Below are 7,500 nucleotides of genomic sequence, written 5' to 3'. Positions count from 1 at the left end.
ACACACACACACACACACACACACCATTTAACAAGGACTCCATTGCCAGATCTGGCGCGGGCCCAAAACCCATTCACACAGTTACAACACAGTAAGTAAAGCCTGTTTAAGTCCATTAAAGAGCTGGTAACATACCTCTCTCTATAGAACCTGCCTAGAAAACGGTGTAAGTGTAATTGTTTTAAAATGAATTGTCAGAGATATGATTTAACAGAATATAAAATAACTGGTGGTCAAACCTCACTTGAAAAATCAATATAAACTTTTTTTTTAAATCACATTTTACCAGTCCGATATCATTTCATCTCAGGACGTTAACTTTTTGATCAACTTGTCTGAAGAATTTGCCTCGATATTCCCCCTAATTCGGAGTTCCTTCCGATCCCAGATTGTTTGTAATACTGCAGGCTTGGATCTATGTCTTAATGATGTGCTGTACATGTTTGCTTGTTTGTTTGTTTGTTTGTTTGTTTGTTTGTCTCCTGTCCTCTACCTCTCTATTTTTTCCAACCAGGTTGTTTAGACCCCGGCGTTTACATCCTCTCACTCTGGTTTAGGGATTAGCTCCCCTGCTTCCTCGCTAAACACTCTGTTATTCCGCCCAACTTCCTTCCCCGTTCTCCCTCTAATCGCTCTTTTGTCTCCATCCCTCCATTCTAAGAGGCCGCATCGTGTTACATAAATGACTGCGCCATTTCTTTTGTGAAAGGACAGTAACAAGGTCCTGCTTCAAGTTACAATCTGTGGTTGTGTGGGGGGAATCGCTGCATTTTAATTGGTTCTGTACTAAGCGTGTGAGGGGGTTCTTTCTGACAACAACAACAACAACAACAAGAACAACAATAACAACAACAATGCCAATGCCCAATAACGCAGTGTTTCCCAAAGAAGGAGTAACAGTGTAATGAGCAGATTTAGTATTAAGGCCAGACATTCAGCTGGTTCTTAGGCTTCGTAGGCTATGAAATGAAATTGTTAAACAAAATAGACTGAGTATGTTATCTACTGTAGAGTTCCTTTTAGACTGAAGACTTCTGAAGACAGAAGTATGGATAGTCTTCAAAAGGCACTTAGTTCGACAGCACTATCGAGGGCCCTTCTAATCCTTGTCCAAGCGTGTTTGTCAAGTGTTTGCCAAATAATAAGGTCATACGTGCGCACACTCCATTTATCAACATCAAAAGTCCTACTATGGCTCCGCTAAAGCCTGAGACTTTGGAAAATACAAAACACCTGTGTTGCTGAGACCATGCTCTACAATTGGGTCATATGCAAATCATTTGGAATAAGGCGCAGTGTCCAACATTCATCAGATATCAGCCTTCTATGTGAGAGGAATGTGTGAGAATCCAAAGGCTATAATCATATCATATCACATTAGTGCTCATTGTTCATGTCACAGCTAAGTACACACTAGGCATGTGCCCATAAAGATCCATTGTGTACTTAGCTGTGACATAAGCAATGAGCACTATATTGTGTGCACAATTCATATATATATATATATATCACATATATATACATTAAAAAAAAGTCATATTTCTGAAGACGTACAGTACAGTGCTGTACGGCCCAGCTGGGTCCTAATGCCCTCAGGCTCTAGTCCAGTGCTGACAGATGATGTCCAGGCTGGGCTGGATCAGGCCAGGCCTCTGCTACCCAGGCCCTGGACCCCGACTTGAGGTGACTGCGTTCTGCTGACAGTCCTGAGTTGGGAGCCTCAGACTGGAGCTCCGCATAGCCAGCCATTTGCTCACAGCTCATCCTGTTGAATTACAGACCTCGTTTTTCAAAGGGAGGCTTCGGCAGCCTCCCGTGACCCTCAGAGTGTGTTATGTAACAACAGGAGGCTGCCCAGTGCTGCAGGACCTCGCAGACTAAAGATAGATATCACACAGGCGGTCTACAGAAAAGGCCTTGTGCGCTCGGGTCCAACAAAACACCCTGTCAGACACGTTCATTACATAACAAATGACTTCTGAGATCCAAAGTAGCTGCGTGGCCACCCAGGCGGTAGTTTCAACACAAAACTGCAAATCTTCTTGACTCCCTTCATTCAGTTCCACCCCATGGCTCTCCCGAGGAAAATATGTTAAAATTGTATTGACTGCAAGCGAATGTCAACTCAGTTCAATAAGCCACTGTTCTCCTGTTTTGTCTCAAGCAATTATGTGTTTGTGTGTGTTCTTCTTCGGGATTTGGCAGGGAAAGGCAATGTGTGCGTGTGTGCGTGTGTGTGCGCGCGTGTGTGTGTGTGTTAGGGCATTAACGACTTCAGATTTTTTCAGGTCGACTTATCTATCAATAAAGTTGAAGACGAGTCGACAAGTCGTGTGATGACGTCATCACACTTACACAGCGGAGGAATAGCCTAGCCTACATAGATACAGCAACAACAACAACAACAACACAACACCATAACATAATGGCCTGGGGGGTATTCCACAAAGCTGGCTAACTGAGTAAGCCTGACTTTTGCAATGAGTAAAACCTGGATACTCTTCAAATCTGGAACATGGACTGAAGAAAAAAATAGCTTTCTGGGTTTTACTTTGTGCAGAAGTTAGGCTTACTTAGTTAGCCAGCTTTATGGAATACCCCCCTGAAGTAAGTCAGCAATGTGTGCTCACGTTAGCTCACGTAAGGAGGAGTGATTATGGCCCGTGTGGATTTACTAACTGAGAAGACAAACCTGCCGAACGTCGCTATCGCTTTCACATGTGCAAATTGAATTTGCGAACTGAGCAGACAATCGTCGCTACTTGTCCACATGTGGTATTGCAAACGTAGCTAACTAAGCAAACACTCGTGAGGAACGTCGCCGCTGTCATCATCAGAAGGTAATTTAAAGGTATAATATGTAATATGTGGATTAAAATAAATAAATAAATAAAAAAAATAATACATCCATAGGGCTTTGCGAAGGCTGCAGAGTAAAAGTATTGCTTTCCATTAAAATGTATATTTTGTCTGAAATTATTACATTATGAAATTTTGACGGCCCGACAATGACACTGTGTTGATATTATACCAGCCAATAGTATTACAGCGTTGGTACTGCGCGCTGGGTTGCCAGGTACTATTCTAGCTTCACCACTGTGAGATTAGCAGTAGCCAGCTAACGTTACACTTCTATGAATTAGCGTCCTGCTTGAGTTTCGTCGTCCTGCTTCTCCGCCTGAGCCCCGGCGAACCGTGTGATACGAATCTCAAAAGCTCAGTGACCGAAGAAGGAGAAAAAGTCGGATAAATATCGGGCCAGCCTTTACTCGTTGGACAGAGTTTATGGAGTTTCATGGGATAAAGTCGCATGGTGACATGGCTACTTTTCTACTAGACCGGTAAGCTAGCTAACTAGCTATCGTTCTCTTTCTTGGAATCTGCATAGCCAGACCTATCGTTATCTCCACACTACAGCATCTAACGTAACTTATTACATGGCACTCTGAAATACTTGATTGTGATTACTGATTAGTGTAACGTTATGTTACTCTCGCAGTGAAGATCTTATCACAGTATGACTGAAACAGTGCATTCTCTGGCAATGCACAATACGTTGTGTTGTTGCAGTTCTTATCTTTAGACACTAGATGGAGGAAATAATCCACATATTACATATAATACCTTTAAGCTGCTAGTTGTCTTATTAGCTCCGATATGGCTAGCCAGCATAGTCTCTCCCTGTCAGTTGAGTCGCCGCTCTCCACATACTACATAATAGAGAGATCAGCAGCATGCAGCAACGTAGTTAGCGTAGCTAACGTAGTGTAACAGCACAAGAACTCTCATGGTCTGGCGTTGATACTGGTTTTTTGCTTCCCTCTGGAATATGTAGAGGTGGGTCGTATACCCACCTCCCTTGTTCTCTGTAAAGCGCATTGTGTTGCCTCTGGGTATGAAATGCGCTATACAAATAAAGCTTTGATTGATTGATTGATTGATTGATTGACTATCTCAGGTACAGAAACAGAGAGAGAGAGAGAGAGAGAGGGGGGGGGGGGAAACCACGACTTGTCGACTCCTCCCCGGGAGAGTCGACTTGTGCTACTGACGTCGACAAGTCGACTTTTCTGTTAATGCCCTAGTGTGTGTGTGTGTTTTAGGACGTCTCTATTGTACATATTTGAGTGTTCATGTTTGTTGTATTATACATATTAATCGTACCTTTAGGACTGTTTTAATCTGGGACAGAGACAAACTGCTCCATGGTTAAACAACAACAACAACAACAACAACAAAAAGCCAGTCACATGGTCCTCTCTCCACCATGCCCCTTTCCCCTGACAGACTTCAGGACAGGCCGTTCTAGCTGAGGTCTTTGTTTGCCTGGCAAACACTTTTGCTGGCACAACCAGGGCAGACTGGGCACAGCAAGCGTGCAAAGGTGCAGGCGCACACACACACACACACACACACATCCTGATCCAGCCACAGCGCCACAACAACACCCCAGTGTGTATTATCTGTGGCTTGTTCCCTCCCCTCGGTCTTATCATCCCGCACGATTGGACGAGTCAGCTTAAAGAAGTGTCTACATGGCACGCACTGCAGGCGCTGCAGATCCATCTGCTTCCACACAAGAACCTCTGTCCTCATCCCTGTCCGACCTCATGTCCTCATCCCTGTCCGACCTCTGTCCTCATCCCTGTCCGACCTCATGTCCTCATCCCTGTCCGACCTCTGTCCTCATCCCTGTCCGACCTCATGTCCAGTGCAGCTCAGAATAAAATCAATTTCAATTCAATTCACACATAAGGAGGTGCTTTTGAATTAGAGCGTCTGAAATAAAGGGGAGGGGTAGAGTTAGGGGTAGGGGTACGGGTAAGGGGTAGGGGTAGAGGTAGGGGTAGGGGTAGGGGTAGGGGAGGGTTAGGGGAGGGTTAGGGGTAGGGGTACGGGTAAGAGGTAGGGGTAAGAGGTAGGGGTAGAGGTAGGTGAAGGGCTAGGGGAGGGTTAGGGGTAGGGGTACGGGTAAGGGGTACGGGTAAGGGGTAGGGTAAGAGGTAGGGTCACCTTCATATTGCGCTGGATAGCAGACCGGAAGAGTGACCAACCATACGATGAAAAGTTGAGTTTCTGGAAAAGCACTGGATACAATTCATCATCATTACCAATCCTAACATCCACTGAAGATAAGACATCACATCCCATCACATCCGCATGTTACTACGTAGTACCTATCAAAGTCCTCGTCTCTGATCATAAGGATTTGCCGGCCTGAAAGTGAAGTTAGGGTAGAGGGTTTGTCTCTCTAGTGAAGCGTCTTAATTAGGTCTCTCTTCAGAGGGAGACATGGACAGAACTGGGGTGCACGACCAAAAGGTTTTTGACCCTGCGTTCTACTTCGTATCAAATTGCCTCCCCCCCTCCCCATCATAAATAAATCAAGTACAGAGTGTTCCCTTTTCAAATCACATGACTTGGACTTGGAGGCCGGCTTTCTGAGGGCCGACAATGTTGTCTGTGAAGCGGCGTGAAATTGGACGTTCTATAACTGAATGAATGTGGTGTTATGTAACGCTGGACTAATTGGATGAGAAAAAAACTGACAATTACATTTGAATATTTTTGCCATGGATTGTGCTTGGAATATACAACATAGAGATCTCAAACCATAGTTAATATTCTCACATTCTGGTATTAAAGTTATAAGATAAAGTGTGTTCTATTGCAAAGCAATGTGTAACTACTCGACACAGTCACTACTGCACTCGACAAACAAATAGTCCAGCTGAAAGTCTAATCATGAATTTGAACTGGCTCTGTCAATATAAGGCCTGATATGGGTTTTATTTTACAGTGTACAATCCATTTATCTGGTTATCATCTTTAGACAAACAAAGGCTGTACAGTCAATGTCACGTCAAGAACCTCCCTCACCGTGATATGACTGATTAAACTGTAACTGTGATAGACAGACAGACAGACAGACAGACAGACAGACAGACAGACAGATAGATAGATAGATAGATAGATAGATAGATTAAACTGTAACTGAGACAGACAGACAGACAGACAGACAGACAGACAGACAGACAGACAGACAGACAGACAGACAGACAGATAGATAGATAGATAGATAGATAGATAGATAGATAGATTAAACTGTAACTGAGACAGACAGACAGACAGACAGACAGACAGACAGACAGACAGACAGATAGATAGATAGATAGATAGATAGATAGATAGATAGATTAAACTGTAACTGAGACAGACAGACAGACAGACAGACAGACAGACAGACAGACAGACAGACAGACAGACAGACAGATAGACAGATAGACAGATAGATAGATAGATAGATAGATAGATAGATAGATAGATTAAACTGTAACTGAGACAGACAGACAGACAGACAGACAGACAGACAGACAGACAGACAGACAGACAGACAGACATATAGATAGATAGATAGATAGATAGATAGATAGATAGATAGATAGATAGATAGATAGATAGATAGATAGATAGATAGATAGATAGATTGGATAGGCTACTCCTGGTAACTTTGTCAGTAGGGCACCCTCTCTGACACAGCCGAATGTGAAAATGATTAGTCAGCAATACTGATACTGATGACAGGCTGGTCAGAGAAAGGCGCTAGCTATTTGGACTGTTAAATCAACATTTTCATAAACAATTACAGCTATTCAAAAGAAAAACATCTAATTTATATACATCTATTAAATTTATTGTCCATGTGCATAAGCCTCCATATTATAGGAAGTATATAGAGTACTGCAGGGATATCAGGAAAGTTCTTAATTTATATCAAAACAAATGATGTTTTAGGTCGGTTAAAGTACTTCTTTATGAAAGGAGGGTGAACAGTTTTTTACTGTTTTACTGTTTTTTTGCTTCCCTCTGGAATATGTAGGGGTGGGTCGTATGCCCACCTCCCTTGTTCTCTGTAAAGCGCATTGTGTTGCCTCTGGGTATGAAATGCGCTATACAAATAAAGCTTTGATTGATTGATTGAACAGAATCCTATGGGAGACTAGACCTGGGATCACTGGGATTCAGGGTTACAGAACAACCAGCCTCTGAGGTCGTCAGGGTACAGTGAGTTCCAGGAAACAGGAAGACTGTACATCTGGAGTCTCCATAGTTACAGGCCTGACCGGTCGAAGGTGGCCACCAGGTGATGTCATCTATGCAGCGACAGTGAAAATTAGACCCTGAAAATAACCTTTGGTTACGTCATAACATGACGGGGGTCACATAACCGTACGATGGCTGTCTGTCACTTGTTATGTCATTCATTTATAACCCAAATCTTTGCTTTGCGGACAGAAGTGCAGCTCTGTTCCTGGTATATGGACCTCAAAGGTGGCCCTGGCGTTGATAACAGCCTGTCGTAAAATCTCCTGTCATTTCTCAGCCCACCTCCACATTTTACAGCTCAGAAACCAAATACGCTAGCGTGCACCTCTAGTCTACACTGGCACCCATGACTCGCGCTCGGAAATCAGAAGCAGAAGACACATCGGGGCCGTG

General features: G+C 43.5%; 1 protein-coding gene across 1 annotated transcript in view; it reads right to left on the bottom strand.

Moving 5' to 3' along the window:
* Window positions 1–7,500, bottom strand: part of tsc22d3 (TSC22 domain family, member 3) — a 46,125-nt gene that overhangs the window by 36,797 nt on the left and 1,828 nt on the right. The gene's annotated exons all lie outside the window — the stretch shown is intronic.

The sequence above is a fragment of the Borostomias antarcticus genome (assembly GCF_949987555.1).
Source record: "Borostomias antarcticus genome assembly, chromosome: 14".
Lineage (NCBI taxonomy): Eukaryota > Metazoa > Chordata > Actinopteri > Stomiiformes > Stomiidae > Borostomias > Borostomias antarcticus.
This window is presented reverse-complemented; position numbering and strand designations above follow the sequence as displayed.